General features: G+C 42.7%; 1 non-coding gene across 1 annotated transcript; it reads right to left on the reverse strand.

Moving 5' to 3' along the window:
* Positions 1 to 9,515: 9,515 nt before the first annotated feature.
* Trnas-cga lies at positions 9,516 to 9,590 on the reverse strand. The gene has a single exon. It is a non-coding gene; the product is annotated as a tRNA-Ser (tRNA).
* Positions 9,591 to 18,889: the final 9,299 nt, after the last annotated feature.

Consider the following 18,889-nt stretch of genomic DNA (forward strand, 5'->3'; position numbering starts at 1 on the left):
TGTGATGAAGAAGTTATTGAGATTCATCAGACCATGCAATACTCTGCCACTGCGCCAAAATCCAGTGCTGATGGTCACTTTCCCATTTCAGTCGTAACTGCCAATGTCGTGGTATTAACTCTATGGCTCTTAGCACTATGGGACTTAACATCTGAGGTCATCAGTCCCCTAAACTTAGAACTACTTAAACCTAACTAACCTAAGGACATCAAACGCATCCATGCCCGAGGCAGGATTCGAACCTGCGACCTGAGCGGTCGCGCGGTTCCAGACTGTAGCGCCTAGAACCGCTCGGCCACTCCGGCCGGCCGTGGTATTAACACTGGCACTTTTATGCGTCGACAGCTGTGGAGGCCGTTCACTAGGAATGTTCGGTGCACTGTGTGTTCAGGCACACTTGTACGCTGTCTAAAGTATGATTTTAGTTCCGCCACAGTTCTCCACTTGTTTCACCAGTCAGCCCAGCTTATGACTTCCAGTATCTGAAATGAGAGGTAGCAGCAAAACCCCACGACATCTGAAGATGGTTCGTCCTTGGTTTAGCCACGTGTTGAAGAAACTCATCACAACACTCCTAGAACACCCGGCAAGTCCTGCAGTTTCCGAAATGCGCGTGAATAGTCTCCAGGCCATCATAATCTCCCCTCGGGACAAACTCAGATGGGTTGCGTGCCTTTCCCGTTCTACACACGGAAAGCACGCTCACTGATACTACATGCACCGTGTGTGTGTTTGACTAGCAGTCATTCCTCATCACATGACGCTGCTGTCGCCTGGACGGGTATATATCGATAGTTGGTTGGAGGGCTTTATGTTCAGGCTGATCAGTCTATAAGAATACCATCAGATTTCCGAAACAGTATCATCCACACAATTTTGAAGGCTGCAAAAGGTGACAAGTGGGGGAATCTTAGCACAATCAACACAACAACTCATGCATTCAAGTTGCTGACAAGAATAATATACAGAAGAATGAAAAAGAAAATAGAGTCCCCCACATGGATCCTCTATGACCTGATTCCCCCATCTGCTCCTTTTCCTCAAACATACGTGCGTCCTCTACACCTCCCACTGACTTGATCCCCCTCATCCCCTGTTTGCCCCTTTCCTCTCCAACCCCCACTCTCTGCTGTGCCTTCACTGTTGTGTCCCCACTACCCTCCATCTCTACACCCTTCATCTCCTTTCCCAAGGTGGTTTCCATCGACTCACCCTCTCAGATGATGCCCTCTCTCCCTCCATTTATCCCTCCTATTTTCTCTGATCCTCACCTCCCCCTCCCATTCTCTGTCCTTTTCCTGGGGCCCCTCTCCCTTCCTTCCATCCTGTTTTTCCCCTCCTACCCTCTCTCTGACTCCCTTCTCTCCCCCAAGTCCTTTTTCTCTCCCCTCCACTGCCTTTCCTACTCCACACGTCCGCCCAGCCTCCCCTTTTTCTATGTCCCCACCCCCCATCAGCTCCCCCATTTCTTCTTTTCCTCTCCTCTCCCCCCCTTTTCCCCCTCATCGGTCCACGTCCTCCCTCCCACTATCTGTTGCCGCGTCGCCACTATACTGAGTTTAAGTGAGTTTTCAGTGTTGTGCGTCCCGTAGACAACAACACTGCTACAGTGTCAGACGAAATCGATACTATCAAACAGTTGAACACAGAATTGTATGGTGAAATGTACGATCTAAAAACAAAAACAGACTTTGGAAAATAAATACACAGTAGACTTTCAGACAGTGACCAGCAGACTTGAACAATTGGAATTAATACAGGATCCTGATGCCATTAAAGCAGACGTTAAGAAATTAAACAAAACCACACGTAAAATTCAAAAACAAATTAATGCTTGTGACACTGAATATGACGATCAGGTAAAAGCACTGACTGAAAAATTTGATGAATTGGCCAGTCGTATTGATTTTATCAAAAATAACAATGTCACCAAATCAGATGATACGTCACCAGTTTCGTACAATCATACACCCGAATTCCAAAATATACAGCAGACAATCAGTGAGATAGGTACGTCCTACAATACATTACGTAGAAAACTGTCCTCTTTACAGCAAGAAGTGACAGAAATGAAAAATGTTTCACCCTGTAACACGTCACAGCATACTCCATATTCTGAACATTTGTCACACTCACACAGCCAGTATAACTTAAGTAATTTACAGAGGGTACGTGACTTAGATTTCGAACAGACACAGACAAATAGATTCTTATATAACCCTGAACCTGCTCAAACATTCAGAGACGATAATTGTGATTACAAGCACTTTCTATCCGTTAGGAAATTTAAGGTATTGAAAACTGATAGAACACAGATTCACCCCTTTGATTGGATACAACAATTTAATTTTGCTTTTCCACCAACTTGGCCCGTAACATACAAACGAATTTATTTGCAGTTTTTGGGAAGGCGAACCGGAAACTCGTATGAGACCGATCGGGAGACAGTTACTCGGTAGAAGAATTTCAGAATGCTTTTCTGTCAGCACATTGGTCGAAGACGACACAGCACGAAATCAAGGATCAGTTAATTAGCTTACCGAATTATGAAAACTCAAATTTTTCAACTCTCATGCAATTTTTTGAACACATGGTACAACAAAACCAATATTTATGTGAGCCATACAGTGAGTCAGCACTAATCCAATTATGTATTTCAAAATTACCATGATCTTTAAGAGTATCACTTTTAACAGGACAGCAGAAACAAAATACTTCGGCATTTAGAGATCTGTTACAGCTTTTGGAAGTTCAAAAATCAGATTATTCCTTCATAAAAAAAAATTTTTCACAACATAACCATGGCCCACGAGTCTACAGTAATTACGATCAGCCACGCTATTTTAATAGCAAAGGTGATAGACGCTCCAGTAATGAGAACCCCCAAAACTTTAATTCCATAGAATTTTAATTATGAGCAACAGCAAACACATTTTGGCAACACAGAGGGTTTTCTCCACAACAACAACAAAATCAGCCGGTTAGCATACCTAACCAACAATATAATGTGCAAGGTCAACCAAGCTTTAATGTTTCGCCGCCTACACATATAGCATCGGCTCCGCCAAATAGTAACGCACAGCAACAAGGAAATCACTACGTACAGAAGACACATCATTTCAACTCCTATCGCAACGCGCCGTATATTAATGACTATCATGACAGACATAAAAGTATTGAGCACAGTTTTCAGCGTACGTTTAACAACAGTAGGCCTTATCAACAGCGGAATCATCCACAACAACAGATTATCATGAATGAACCAGACAGTCGATATCATCCCCAACCTAATACTTCAGGACGAAGTAACACAACAGCAAAAATAGTCGAAATGCCACAGCATCCTCCTGCAAATAACAGCACGTCAGAAAGAATTTGACTAGATACAGTACAGGTTATACAGTACAGGTTGCATCTTCCAGCAACGTAAGAAATACTTTTGATAAACAGAATCTTGTTCACGAAAATGTTATTACTTTTGACGACGTCCGAAGCACACTTTTACATGAAAAACCAGTTATACAAAAAAACCTTTCCCACCCTGTCAGTGGAGTAAAGATTGCATCATCCAAATTTTCAACAACAATCGACTCTGGATCACCTATGTCACCTATAAATGAAGAAACTTTCAATGAATGTAACAATGAGAACACCTATCCTACGTTACCATTAGCAAAACTTAAGTAAAAGGAGCAGTATATGGTAAAGGAGTAGATGTACAATTACAGACACACTTACCATTTTCTATTGCAGGTCATACCTTCCACACAAATTGTTTGATTGTTCCCTAATCACAACAGGCGTTACTTTAGGTACGAATTTTTTGGTACAACACGACACAATTATTGACTTTCAAAGTTCTTATGTAATGTTAAAGGATGGAAAATTACAAGTGGCATTGGAATTTCAGCACGCTTTATCAGCAGAAGAACAGCCAATTAATCGGACAGAGATCATTTCTACATCGCGTAACACAGACTGTCATTCCACATTGTTCACAGACACGCAGGTACACAACTACAATACACCAGACGAAGCCGACTATGCCGTTATGCAAATGCTTTCTGAAAAAGTAAAACAGAGCAGTGCAAATACAGATGATGAACGTACAGGGCTACGTAAAATTCTTTTACAGCAAGCTCCAGTTTTTGACAACATTCCTGGTACAATGGCCGGTTTTATGTATGAATTTCAAGTTACATAGCATGACACAATTAAAGCAAAACATTATCCCAATCCATATATCTACGGGGAACAAGTTAAGAAAGAATTGCAAGCTATGCTAGACCAAGGTATTATTGAACCGGCAGTTAGTCCGTACATAAACCCTCTCCATATTGTTAAGAAAAAAGTACGGCTCATTTCGAGTCGTACTTGATTCGCGTCGTGTCAACATTATTATTAATGAAACAGATCGCCCACAGATACTAGAAAACTTCTACAAAAATTTCATGGTACTGCTATTTATTCCACGTTATATTTAAAATCGGGGTTTTGGCAAATTCAGCTCCATCCGAACTGGAGAAAGTACACAGCATTTCTCTGTTTTGGTTTTTGTTATCAATTTGGTAAATTACCTTTCGGTCTTATAATTTTTTCATCGGCATTTATTCGCGGTTTGAATACTAAACTGCCGACATAACTTTAAGACAGAATCACAACGTATGTAGACGACATCCTTATTGCAGAAGCTAACTAGTCTGAACATAATTTCTTTAATCAGTCGTTCAGAAGGGTTCTAAGAAACGTGATACCTGGATATATACCGGGTGATCAAAAAGTCAGTATAAATTTGAAAACTGAATAAATCACGGAATAATGTAGATACAGAGGTACAAATTGACACACATGCTTGGAATGACATGGGGTGTTATTAGTACCAAAAAAATACAAAAGTTCAAAAAAGTCTGACAGATGGCGCTTTATCTGATTAGAATAGCAATAATTAGCATATCAAAGTAAGATAAAGCAAAGATGATGATCTTTACAGGAAATGCTCAATATGTCCACCATCATTCCTCAACAATAGCTCTAGTCGAGGAATAATGTTGTGAACAGCACTGTACAGCATGTCAGGAGTTATGGTGAGGCTTTGGCGTCGGATGTTGTCTTTCAGCATCCCTAGATATATCGGTCGATCACGATACACTTGCGACTTCAGGTAACCCCAAAGCCAATATACCGAGCGAGGTGGCGCAGTGGTTGGCACACTGGACTAGCATTCGGGAGGACGACGGTTCAATCCCGTCTCCAGCCATCCTGATTTAGGTTTTCCTTGATTTCCCTGAATCGCTTCAGTCAAATTCCGTGATGGTTCCTTTGAAAGGGCACGGCCGATTTCCTTCCCCATCATTCCCTCACCCGCGCTTGCGCTCCGTCTCTAATGACCTCGTTGTCGACGGGACGTTAAACACTAATCTCCTCCTCCTCCTCCAAAGCCAATAATCGCACGGACTGAGGTCTGGGGACCTGGGAGGCCAAGCATGACGAAAGTGGCGGCTGAGTACACGATCATCACCAAATGACGCGCGCAAGAGATCTTTCACGCGTCTAGCAATATGGGGTGGTTGTAATAAAACACCATGTCATTCCAAGAATGTGTGTCAATTTTTACCTCTCTCTTTACATTACTCCGTCGTTTATTAAGTTTTCAAATTTATACTGACTTTTTGATCACCCTGTAGATCAGAGAAATGTTTCTAGCTCGTAACATACGTGTCCATATCGCAGATCGAAATTGTGGTCCATTGTCGGAAATTACTTTCAATACATGCCCTATATGAAATAGAAAATGTTTTACAAATGCATTCGAAATAGATTTAGCAGTAGTTTTGCGTAACGGAGTGAAGGTAACAACTTTCGAAGGAGTTCAACAGCGACAAAGATGTAACAAAAACCCCTATTAGATATGGGAATCTGTCCAAAAATGTCTACAGCGGCCATATGTCTCAATTTAATGGGTACAATGGGATATAACGGAGGAATATGTGAAGTCGTGTCTGATTCAGCTTTCTGGCAGATTTTACATGATGCTAAAACTCGTCGAATACCTTTCTGCATGCTGGCAAAATAATAGTTCTGTTTCAGTATGAGAAAACATCTTCTGGGTCCATATTGCGCGTAACTTAAATTAGTATACCAAATTAATTTGTTAACAAGTTCATCAACATTACTTAATAACCAGTTGTTGCTGTCAGGGTGAGAGCGGCGAAACAGAATGTTGTTGCGTACAGTATAATTGTTTCTAATGATAACGTTATTCCAATCTTGCCAAATGTGTATAATTTCTTTCCATACGTTCTCTTTGCTCTGCTCTTGTGCTATGTCTCGTAATGACGACGAAATTAAATTTTCAAATGCCACTTGTTGAATATACATGAGGCTAAAATTTACTTCGCAGAAGTCTGTAGCGATGTCTTGCTGATTGTTGCTGAGAGAACGGGATAGTGCGTCTGTTACAATATTTTGTGTACCGGGAATGTGAACAAATGTAAAATTAAATTCCTGTAAATAAAGCTTCCATCTGCTTAACCTGTCACGTGTAAATTTAATGGAAAGTAAAAACTGTATCGCTCTATGATCTTCATAAACGGTAGTACGTCATCTATAAAGAAAATGCCTAAATCTGGTGAATTTCCATACAACACATAATGTTTCAAGCACTGTAACAGAATAATTGCGTTTACCAGGTGACAGAATGCGACTTGCAAAGGCTATGTTTTTAATTACTGTAGTACCGTCTCCTTCAATTTCCTGAAAAATGTGTATGCGTAGAGCGGTGTTGGAACTGTCGGTGGCAATGGAAAAATTTCTAGTAGGATCTGGGTGTGATAAAAGTGGTGCGTTCAACAAGGTATGTTTCGAATTAACAAACTCAGACTGTGATTGGCTATCCCAGGACCAAATAGCGTTTTTTACCCGTCAACTGGCATAATCTAGCTGTGTCTAAAGCGCAGTAATGAATAAATTTACGGAAAAAGTTAATTAAACCCAGAAAGCTGTGTAGTTGTTTCTTGGTCGTTGGAAAGGTAATGTCACGTAAAGCTTGAGCTTTTTCCGTGTCAGGCGCAATGCCTTCTGCTGAAATTGCATGTCGAAGAAATTTTATGCAAGTTTTGCCAAAGTGCGATTTGCTAAGATTAACTGTGAGTCCTTGTGCACGAAAAGTTTGCAACAGTTGTTCAATAATAAAATTGTGTTCAGACGAGTTAGCTTCTGCAACAAGGATGTCGTCTACATACGTTGTGATTCTGTCTTAAAGTTCTGTCGGAAGTATAGTATTCAAACCGCGAATAAATGCTGATGAAGAAATTTTTAGACCGAAAGGTAATTTGCTAAATTGATAACAATCACCAAAACAGAGAATTGCTCTGTACTTTCTGCAGTTTGGATGGAGCTGAATTTGCCAAAACCCCGACTTTAAATATAACCTGGAATAAGTAGCAGTACCATGAAATTTCTGTAGAAGTTCTAGTGTCTGTGGGCGATCTGTTTCGTTAATAATAATGTCGTTTACATGACGCGAATCAAGTACGAGGCGAAGTGAGCCGTCCTTTTTCTTAACAATATGGAGCGGGTTTATGTACGGACTAACTGCCGGTTCAATAATACCTTGGTCTAGCATAGCTTGCAATTCTTTCTTAACTTGTTCTCCGTAGATATATGGATTGGGATAATGTTTTGCTTTAATTGTGTCATGCTATTTAACTTGAAATTCATACATAAAACCAGCCATTGTACAAGGAATGTTGTCAAAAACTGGAGCTTGCTGTAAAAGAATTTTACGTAGCCCTGTACGTTCATCATCTGTATTTGCACTGCTCTGTTTTACTTTATCAGAAAGCATTTGCATAACGTCATAGTCGGCTTCGTCTGGTGTTTTGTAGTTGTATACCTGCGTATCTGTGAACAATGTGGAATGACAGTCTGTGTTACGCGATGTAGAAATGATCTCTGTCCGCTTAATTGGCTGTTCTTCTGCTGATAAAGCGTGCTGAAATTCCAGTGCCACGTGCAATCTTCCATCCTTTAACGTTACATAAGAACTTTGAAAGTCGATAACAGTGTCGTGTTGCGTTAAAAAAATTCGTACCTAAAATAACGTCTGCTGCCAAATCAGGGAACAATCAAACAATTTGTATGGAAGGTATGACCTTCAATACAAAATGATAAGTGTGTCTGTAATTTTATATCTTCTCCTTTACCAGATAATGCTCCTTTTACTTTAGTTTTGCCTAATGGTAACGTGGGGTAGGTGTTCTCTTTGTTACATTCGTTGATAGTTTCTTCATTTGTAACTGACTTCATTTCACATGCTAATATGATCAATTCTCGTAAAAATGTTAAAGACTTTTACAGTGCGTGTGCACTATATTTCATTTCTCAATGTGTTCAGTTCTTGTAAAATGGTAAAGACTTATACAGAGCGTGTGTGCACTTTATTTCATTTCTCAATGTGTTCAGTTCTTGTAAAAAATGCTAAAGACTTATACAGTGCATATGCACTTTATTTCATCTCTTAATGTGATCAGTTCATGTAAAGATACTAAAGACTTTTACAGTGTGTGTGCACTCTATTTCACTTCTTAGTATGTTCTGAATTCAGTGTGTGTAAGCTCTATGTCATTTCTTAATATGTACTATACTCATAGCGTGTACACTATATGCCATTTCTTAATATGTTCTGTACTTATATTATTTATCAGTAATGTTATATATATACTCTGTGACTATAGACATAGTAAACGAAATAGGTTATAAAAAAATTTGTTGCTCATGGCAAGTCCAAATTGTCTCACCATAGCTGCCAAATTTTTACCCCCCAGTGGAGGGTTGTGTAAGAGACCCATGACTAAGAAATTTATTGCTAGCGCAATCGACCAGATGTAACTTCGATGGATTGCTCACGCGCTGCCTGCGATATGTATGCTACAATAGAGTCGCAGACCAGAGAGCAGTGTTGTCAGCAGTAGTAGTGGTAGTAGCTCGCAGTCGGCGGTTGCGTCAAGTCGCACTTAGAGAGCAGTTGGAGAGTTGTGTAGCTCACAGAGAGTACTTGTGTTCTGTATGGAATTACTAAGGACGGTCGTGGAGAACGATGGCGGTGCCTGTGCGATAAAAAAAAATTAATATTTACTGCCGCGCGAATATGTAATTTGCAAGTCGTTTTGTACTATTGTTATATCAAAGTCACGTGTAAATAATTTTTCAATAATAATCTTTCTTTTAAAGATAACTTTGGACAGTCATACATCTGAATTTAAAGTTTTTACTAATTTCTCCTATCCATAGTCATGCCTATTATCGTAAATAAAATCAATGGTTTTTCATGCATAACAAAATCTACTGGCCAGCATTGCAGTGGGCTGTGCTAGAAAAATTTCTTATAGGAGCAGATACATACACGCGTTATCCGGCGACTTAATTGAGGTAAGAATTTTCAGTTTCCAGAATGAGATTTTCACTCTGCAGCGGAGTTTGCGCAGATATGAAACTTCCTGGCAGATTAAAACTGTGTGCCCGACCGAGACTCGAACTCGGGACCTTTGCCTTTCGCGGGCAAGTGCTCTACCAACTGAGCTACCGAAGCACGACTCACGCGCGGTACTCACAGCTTTACTTCAGCCAGTACCTCGTCTCCTACCTTCCAAACTTTACAGAAGCTCTCCTGCGAACCTTGCAGAACTAGCACTCCTGAATGAAAGGATATTGCGGAGACATGGCTTAGCCACAGCCTGGGGGATGTTTCCAGAATGAGATTTTCACTCTGCAGCGGAGTGTGCGCTGATATGAAACTTCCTGGCAGATTAAAACTGTGTGCACGACCGAGTTTGGAAGGTAGGAGACGAGGTACTGGCAGAAGTAAAGCTGTGAGTACCGGGCGTGAGTCGTGCTTCGGTAGCTCAGTTGGTGAGACTGTACACTCATTTATGTTACCAAAAAAACATACAAATACAAAAGAAGGCCGTTGCGGAAATATAGCTACCCTTTATGTTTTACGTTTTCAAAGGATATTGTGTTATTTATGAAGAACGTCGTCTTTTGTTTTCATACCCAAGAGGTTTTTATTTGTTTTCTTTAAAAAAAAAAAAGTTGGAAAAAAAGGGAAAAAAAATAAAAAAAAAATAAAAAAAAGTCGGTAGAGCACTTGCCCGTGAAAGGCAAAGGTCCCGAGTTCGAGTCTCGGTCGGGCACACAGTTTTAACTTGCTTAAGTTATTTGGACCATAGGAAACAAAATGGCGGCTATTTTAAAAAAAGGGTTTTTTCATCGATTTTTCGACTTCGGCGGCATAAAAAAAAAAAACAAAAAAAAAAAGTTGGTAGAGCACTTGCCCGCGAAAGGCAAAGGTCCCGAGTTCGAGTCTCGGTCGGGCACACAGTTTTAATCTGCCAGGACGTTTCAATTTTCAGTTTATTCAGAATGACTTTTCAGGGCCATAACGCAGCATTGCTGATGCCCAGATTTACCAGTTTAGGTTCACAGTCAGTTAATTACTGAAAGGTTATATATGAGTCAAAATTTTATTGAAGGGTTAGTCACATTTTGTTGTGAGGTTACGGAGATCATTTAACTTGTTGGGAGGTTACACGTGGGTATTGATAGTTCTCAAATATCGGTGAAGGATTTTGTCAAAAGAGCACGCCAGGAGGATCCGAGAGCTATATGAAGATACAGAAGATCAAATGTATCTTTATGGCCAACATTAATTACACTCCTGGAAATGGAAAAAAGAACACATTGACACCGGTGTGTCAGACCCACCATACTTGCTCCGGACACTGCGAGAGGGCTGTACAAGCAATGATCACACGCACGGCACAGCGGACACACCAGGAACCGCGGTGTTGGGCGTCGAATGGCGCTAGCTGCGCAGCATTTGTGCACCGCCGCCGTCAGTGTCAGCCAGTTTGCCGTGGCATACGGAGCTCCATCGCAGTCTTTAACACTGGTAGCATGCCGCGACAGCGTGGACGTGAACCGTATGTGCAGTTGACGGACTTTGAGCGAGGGCGTATAGTGGGCATGCGGGAGGCCGGGTGGACGTACCGCCGAATTGCTCAACACGTGGGGCGTGAGGTCTCCACAGTACATCGATGTTGTCGCCAGTGGTCGGCGGAAGGTGCACGTGCCCGTCGACCTGGGACCGGACCGCAGCGACGCACGGATGCACGCCAAGACCGTAGGATCCTACGCAGTGCCGTAGGGGACCGCACCGCCACTTCCCAGCAAATTATGGACACTGTTGCTCCTGGGGTATCGGCGAGGACCATTCGCAACCGTCTCCATGAAGCTGGGCTACGGTCCCGCACATCGTTAGGCCGTCTTCCGCTCACTCCCCAACATCGTGCAGCCCGCCTCCAGTGGTGTCGCGACAGGCCTGAATGGAGGGACGAATGGAGACGTGTCGTCTTCAGCGATGAGAGTCGCTTCTGCCTTGGTGCCAATGATGGTCATATGCGTGTTTGGCGCCGTGCAGGTGAGCGCCACAATCAGGACTGCATACGACCGAGGCACACAGGGCCAACACCCGGCATCATGGTGTGGGGAGCGATCTCCTACACTGGCCGTACACCACTGGTGATCGTCGAGGGGACACTGAATAGTGCACGGTACATCCAAACCGTCATCGTACCCATCGTTCCACCATTCCTAGACCGGCAAGGGAACTTGCTGTTCCAACAGGACAATGCACGTCCGCATGTATCCCGTGCCACCCAACGTGCTCTAGAAGGTGTAAGTCAACTACCCTGGCCAGCAAGATCTCCGGATCTGTCCCCCATTGATCATGTTTGGGACTGTATGAAGCGTCGTCTCACGCGGTCTGCACGTCCAGCACGAACGCTGGTCCAACTGAGGCGCCAGGTGGAAATGGCATGGCAAGCCGTTCCACAGGACTACATCCAGCATCTCTACGATCGTCTCCATGGGAGAATAGCAGCCTGCATTGCTGCGAAAGGTGGATATACACTGTACTAGTGCCGACATTGTGCATGCTCTGTTGCCTGTGTCTATGTGCCTGTGGTTCTGTCAGTGTGATCATGTGATGTATCTGACCCCAGGAATGTGTCAATAAAGTTTCCCCTTCCTGGGACAATGAATTCACGGTGTTCTCATTTCAATTTCCAGGAGTGTACTTGTGTATGACGTAAATGCAAATAAAATCTTATTTTTGTCTTTCCCGCATTTTCTGCTGAAACTTAGGTAGAATTCGCTACTGAGTTTGTACATACTATAACACAACTTCATGTAGAATAAAATTTTATACAGTCCAGTATTGCCAAGTTAATTTAAAGTTTTGTGCAATAAAAATTGCCATGTGTTATACAAAACTTTAAAAAATTGTTGCAGCTATTCAGAGACTGTTATTAGAAAACTGGCACACAGGTTTGTTTATTTAACTGCTACGTAGGCTATATCCTGCGACACTGCGAAAGTGTTACATTGAGAAAATGTTCTTCATGCGATGGTATGGGTCGTAAATGTATCCAGTAACGTCGTAGTCAAATTATTTGAGAAAGAAATTGAAAATTTCCAGATTATAGCCAATAACATAACGACAAGCTGTGCAAATTTAGTTCCATTATCTCAACAGCAGCAGTTCGATTAGTTTATTTTTACCCGTGTATTTTTTCCAACCACACCCCTGAACTCTAAGTAAAGACAAAAATTTGAATATATCCGATAATAATCGAGGACGTAGAGTGCAGATGCTTCTGTGAGATGGAGCGGTTCGCACAGCAGAGAAAGTCGTGGAGGAGCGCATCCAACTAGTCAAAAACTGGATTGCCTAGAAAAATTAAAAAAGAAAGGCTGCAGCCAAGGAGATCAATCATGGGAATGGAGTGATCTTGTCCCCTGTCGGACTGGTTTAAGTTACAAACACGGCTCTGTCCCGTATAACTAAGCAGATTCATCGGCTGGGAGGCCGCAAGTACGTACTGAAATCCTGAACTTAATTGCAGTGTGTCTCCTTCACTCAGAGACCACACACTTCGCTGGTTCGCATCACTTTCGTAGGAGATTCATATCGAGCCTCACAGAGGCGTTGTCCGTAATTATCTTTAGTGCTAATAAGCGGAGCTTACATTAACGGTCTTGGGTAGGTTAACACTTGTTAGTCCGCGGTAATAAAAGAGGAGCGGGGGGGGGGGGGGGGGGGGGGAGGTGTCATGCTGCAGCGGAAACAAACAGCAGCTTCGTGCGAGTGCGCTGTCAAGACTAATGAGCGCTTTGTCGAGACAGTACAGGTTGGCATTCCCAGTACACACTGGACGCGTTGCCCTCACGTAGGAGTCAGTTTCCTGCGTTTGCCACTGAATTAAATTCACTCATTTAAAATTTATTGTGTTAATGAAGATAGATAAATTAAGATGAAATGACTTGAGACTTAATTATAAATTGTTTTGTATGGAGGTTTGAGAGACTTGGGCCGTTCACTTATGTAATGAAATGGAACACCTGCTGTAGAGTCTTGTACCAAGGAATCAAGGGAGACAATGTTGCTACGAGTGGCCAGTAACCTCTTTTTGCAACACAGATGCACTTCTGGGTTAAGGCGGTTATTTATTTACATGAACATGAATGTACCTGTCTTGAATAAAGTCCATGTGTTGTGGTACAAGACCTCCATAATAGTTGTCTTGCAGGCAATATCGGTAATCTTGCTGTAGTCACAATTCTGGTCGCTATGTACTGCTGTAATGAACTATATCCGCTCTTTCAAATTCTAAAGGTGGCAGGGGTAAAATACAGGGAAAGAAAGGCTATTTACAATTTATACAGAAACCAGATGGCAGTTATAAGAGTCGAGGGGCACGAAAGGCAAGCAGTGGTTGGGAAGGGAGTGAGCCAGGGCTGTAGCCTCTCCCCGATGTCATTCAATCTGTATATTGAGCAAGCAGTGAAGGAAACAAAAGAAAAATTCGGAGAAGCTATTAAAATCAATGTAGAAGAAATAAAAACTTTGAGGTTCGCCTATGACATTGTAATTCTGTCACAGACAGCAAAGGACTTGGGAAAGCAGTTGAATGGAATGGGCAGTGTCTTGAAATGAGGATATAAGATGAACATCAACAAAAGCAAAACGAGGATAATGGAACGTAGACGAGTTAACTCAGGTGATGCTGAGGGAATTAGATTAGGGAATGAGACACTTAAAGTAGTAAAGGAGTTTTGCTATTTGGGGAGCAAAATAACTGATGATGGTCGAAGTAAGGATATAAATTGTAGATTGACGCTGGGAAGGAAAGCGTTTCTGAAGAAGAGGAATTTGTTAACATCGAGTAGAGATTTAAGTGTGAGGAAGTCGTTTCTGAATGTATTTGTATGGAGTGTAGCCATGTATGGAAGTGAAACATATACGATAAATAATTTGGACAAGAAGAGAATAGAAGCTTTCGAAATTTGGTGCTAGAGAAGAATGCTGAAGATTAGATGGGTAGAGCATGTAACTAATGAGGAGGTATTGAATAGAATAGGGGAGGAGTTAGTGGCACATCTTGACAAGAAGAAGGGACCGGTTGGTAGGGCATGTTCTGAGGCACCAAGGAATCACAAATTTAGCATTGGAGGGCAGCATGGAGGGTAAAACTCGTAGAGGGAAACCAAGAGATGAATACACTAAGCAGATTCAGAAGGATGTAGGCTGCAGTAAGTACTGGGAGGTGAAGAAGCTTGCACAGGATAGAGTAGCATAGAGAGCTGCATCAAACCAGTCTCAGGACTGAAGACCACAACAACAACATACCCGCTCTGCGACAAACTGGAGTGACCCGAGACTCAATACGTGCAGTCGAGAGGCCATTGCCGGCGTGTTGCTTGTGTGTGTGTCTCTGGCCTCTCTAGTGATAGCTGCGCCTGATTCAGCACCTACTATCAGTCTTCGCGCTACATCTTTGCCGACCCAAGTGCTGGCGACAGCTTATGCTGCCACACCCGCAGCCACCGTCCTGATGTTATTTATTATATCACTACCAGTTTCAGTGCTTCAGTGCACTGTATTCAGGCTTTAACTGAAACTGAGGGGGTTAAATCCATCCAGATACTCTATTCATCATAGGCCAACATCTATGAACTAGTTTTCACAGACTATCTGTAACGCCAGTCTTATGTCTCCAACCATCAAATACTAACTCAACAACTTGCGAATGGCGAACCTGCAATGCGATGAAGACTAATGAGGCATGTGAGATTTATTAGAAAATTTGTGATATCGTGATTCGATGCAAGAGATCAGATCAAAAGCTCACAAAAAAAATCACTGCCTAATAAAAGAAATGTGAATCTCTCAGATGCCATGGTCGGATGTGAATGTAACACATGCACAAGTGGTGGTTATGCAAATTATTAGGGTAGCAGTTCTCTGTGACATGTGGGAGGGCCACCAGACAACATTAGTCATATCTGTGTTGTAACAAGGCCTAGTAGGGCATACAGGGTGGTTCATTGATCGTGTCTGGGCCAAATATCTCACAAAATAAACGTCAAACGAGAAAACTACAAAGAACTAAACTTGTCTAGCTTGAAGGGGGAAACTTGATGGCGCTGTGGTTGGTCTGCTAGATGGGTCAAACGGATATCAACTGCATTTCTTTAAAAATAGGAACCCCCATTTTTATTACTGTGGTGTGCGTACTGTAAGACATCCGGTACACACACCATCAGATTATTTGACTTGTCGCTCTATCGAAGTAGGCGAGTGTCAATGTCTCATGGTCTTATCGTGGCGTGTTTATCTTCTGCTGTTAGGTCAGACGATAGAAATGCCACTTGCACGCTTAGAGTAGCAGATTGACGGTGACCAACTTTAAACAGAACTTGATTAATTTTCACACACATTTATTAAAATAATAACAAGCATAAAAATAACTTAACTTGGTTCTGGATGCTGTTTACAATTGACAATCTGAAGTTCCTTTGGTCTTGGTACGTTAATCTTATTCTCACATATCTCTGATACTTGACAAAGTGTCTATACATTTCTCTTCATAGCTATGTACAGGAATATGATAATCTTATTAGGCACAGACTGAAACTTTAATATAGTCTGGTACAGACAAATGTAGACTGGCACAGACTGGTGCAGACAAATGGAAACTGGTGCAGACAAATGCAGACTGACTAATCGGAGGTCTGTACACTCGATATAATACCTCGCGCATTCAGGTATCACTGCGCGAGTGTGATTCGCGAGGATAAAAGGTTCTACATTAGCAGCAATATCATCAGCTGCGTTACATATTAATACGCGGATCGGCAGAAGCAGAATTTGGTCCATCTCTATGGCAGCGCCATCTCATAGTGCGGAGACAGACGAGCGCTGCGCCTGCGCTGTTGTGCTTAGCGGGGCGCGCTCTAGTGGGAGAGTTGTGTACTCGCTGACTACGCGGAACTATGTACACAACAATTACATATTCGTGTAGTATGTAAAGAAATAGGAATGTCTTAGTTGGACCACTTTTTTTGCTTTGTTACAGATGGCGCTGTAATAGTCACAAACATATGGCTCACAATTTTAGACGAATAGTTGGTAACAGGCTGGTTTTTTAAATACAGAACGTAGGTATGTTTGAACATTTTATTTCGGTTGTTACTATGTGATACATGTACCGTTGTGAACTTATAATTACCTGTAAATACCACATTAATGCAATAAATGCTCAAAATAATGTCCGTCAACCTCAATGCGTTTGGCAATACGTGTAACGACATTCCTCTCCACAGCGAGTAGTTCGCCTTTCGTAATGTTCGCACATGCATTGACAGTGCGCTGACGCATGTTGTCAGGCGTTGTCGGTGGATCACGATAGCAAATATCCTTCAACTGTCCCCACAGAAAGAAATCCTGGGATGTCAGATCCGATGAACGTGCGGGCCATGATATGGAGCTTCCACAACCAATCCACCTGTCATGAAATATGCTATTCAGTACCGCTTCAACCGCAGGCGAGCTATGTGCCGGACATCCATCATGTTGGAAGTACATCGCCATTCTGTCATGCAGTGAAACATCTTGTAGTAACATCGGTAGACCATTATGTAGGAAGTCAGCATACATTGCACCATTTAGATTGCCATCGATAAAATGGGGGCCAATAATCCTTCCTCCCACAATGCCGCACCATACATTAACACGCCAAGGTCGCTGATGTTCCACTTGTTCCAGCGATCGTGGATTTTCCGTTGCCCAATGCTGCATATTATGCCGGTTTACGTTACCGCTGTTGGTGAATGACGCTTCGTCGATAAATAGTACGCGCGCAAAAAATCTGTCATCATCCCGTAATTTCTCTTGTGCCCAGTGGCAGAACTGTACACGACGTTCAAAGTCACAGCCATGCAATTCCTGGTGCATAGAAATATGGTACGGGTGCAATCGATGTTGATGTAGCATTCTCAACACCGACGTTTTTGAGATTCCCGATTCTCGCGCAGTTTGTCTGCTACTGATGTGCGGATTAGCCGCGAAAGCTGCTAAAACACCTACTTGGTCATCATAATTTGTTGCAGGTCGTGGTTGACGTTTCACATGTTGTTGAACACTTCCTGTTCCCTTAAATAACGTAACTATCCGGCCAAAGGTCCCGACACTTGGATGATGTCGTCCACGATACCGAACAGCATACATAGCACACGCCCGTTGGGCATTTTGATCACAGTAGCCATACATAAACACGATATCGACCTTTTCCGGAATTGGTAAGCGGTCCATCTTAACAAGAGTAATGTATCACGAAACAAATACCGTCCGCACTGGCGGAATGTTACGTGATACCACGTACTTATACGTTTGTGACTATTACAGCGCCATCTATCACGAAGCGAAAAAAGTGGTCCAACTAAAACATTCGCATTTCTTTACGTACTACACGAATATGTAATACAAATGGGAGTTCCTATTTTAAAAAGCCGGCCGAAGTGGCCGCGCGGTTCTGGCGCTGCAGTCTGGAACCGCGAGACCGCTACGGTCGCAGGTTCGAATCCTGCCTCGGGCATGGATGTGTGTGATGTCCTTAGGTTAGTTAGGTTTAACTAGTTCTCAGTTCTAGGGGACTAATGACCTCAGCAGTTGAGTCCCATAGTGCTCAGAGCCATTTGAACCATTTGAACCTATTTTAAAAAACGCAGTTTATATCCGTTTGAGCTATGGCAGCGCCATCTAGCGGACCAACCATAGCGCCATCTGGTTTCCCCCTTCAAGCTAGACGAGTTTCGTTCTTTGTAGTTTTTTCGTTTGATGCTTATTTCGTGAGATATTTGGCCCGGTCACTATCAATGGGCCACCCTGTATGAGGGGTGTGGTTAGTGTTCAGATGCTGACAATCACTTCGAAGGATAGGGAGATGCCATGTACCCTGTGAGGCAGCATTATCAGCTCCTGACGAAGTTTGAAATGGGACTCATTGTGGATCTCCAGTTGGTCAACTAGTCGGTTTGGGCAACATCTAGATCTTTGAGGTGTTCACACCTGACAGTTTTCTGATGTTGGAGTGCCTGGAAACGCGACGACAGGTCTACTCGCCATCAGATTGCACGGAGATATCAGGGCAGGCTTACTCGTCTTCACAGTTCCTGTTGACCACATCAGACCACCACAAAGGAGGATTCCCGTATTCAGCTAAAAGCACGTCGTAACCCATTCACCTGCCATCCTAGAGCAAGTAATGTCCTCCCTGGAACATTCTATGTCATCCCACACCATTGGTCGGACACTAGCAGCAGCCGGACTAGTGAATGCGTAGGCTACCATTCACATCACAGCGCAAATGGCTGCCTTTGATCTAGTGCCCTGGCTGGGAAGCATGATGAACTGCATCACACTGTGTTGAGCAGGTGAGCAATGAATAGCGGCTATCCAGGACCCCGAGAGGTCATAGCAGGTGAGTAT

The sequence above is a fragment of the Schistocerca piceifrons genome, chromosome 9 (genome assembly GCF_021461385.2).
Source record: "Schistocerca piceifrons isolate TAMUIC-IGC-003096 chromosome 9, iqSchPice1.1, whole genome shotgun sequence".
Lineage (NCBI taxonomy): Eukaryota > Metazoa > Arthropoda > Insecta > Orthoptera > Acrididae > Schistocerca > Schistocerca piceifrons.